The sequence below is a fragment of the Plasmopara halstedii genome (assembly GCF_900000015.1).
Source record: "Plasmopara halstedii genome assembly, contig: Scaffold_525, whole genome shotgun sequence".
Classification (NCBI taxonomy): Eukaryota; Oomycota; class Peronosporomycetes; order Peronosporales; family Peronosporaceae; genus Plasmopara; species Plasmopara halstedii.
In genome coordinates this window covers 642,934-643,593 of record NW_020187445.1, presented here as the reverse complement: position 1 = coordinate 643,593, position 660 = coordinate 642,934, and positions in this window count along the sequence as shown.

Here is a 660-nt window from a genome sequence, read left to right as displayed (position 1 = left end):
AGCAGTGGCCCTGAGCTCTTGCGGTCGAAGACACAGAGCTCGCGGTAGCATTAGGGGTTAACCCATACGTCGCAGTGTGACAATTTAAAGAAGGTCGACGGCGTGCTTTGAGTTTGGCAAACTCAAATCGGAGGTGTCGCTCACGCACGTTCACTTCCTTGTGGCTCAACCGCAGGTTACAACAGTGAGGAAAGTTTCCGGTGCCATCGCACAAAGAGCGCTTCGTCATCCGTAGCGCTTCCGCCAGAGGCGAGCACTACGGGTATCGTCCGCATTGCGGGTACACGAGAATCACCTCGTTAAGCACGTAGACGAGTGCGATAAACGTCTTAACGGAATTTCTTGTGGGACCAAGAAACGAGCTCGAAGAGCTTCCCATGTGGCAAGTTCATCATCCTTTTTGGCCGGAGGCTCGATAATGTAGACGCGTATCGATCGAGTTACAGTTCCCTTCGCTTCCACAGCGGGATCCGCAGGGCGGAAGCCATATTCCACACGGGGGTCAATGACCGGCCGTGGATGATCACACCACGTTCCTCGGTTGACGAGAAGTCAAGGAACGGACATGGGGTCCGCAAGGCGCGAGAAAGGCTCGTATTACGCTGCTGGCGCAGCTTGCCTTCCTCGTCATTCCATGCGGGAAAAGGAGTGTCAGACTCT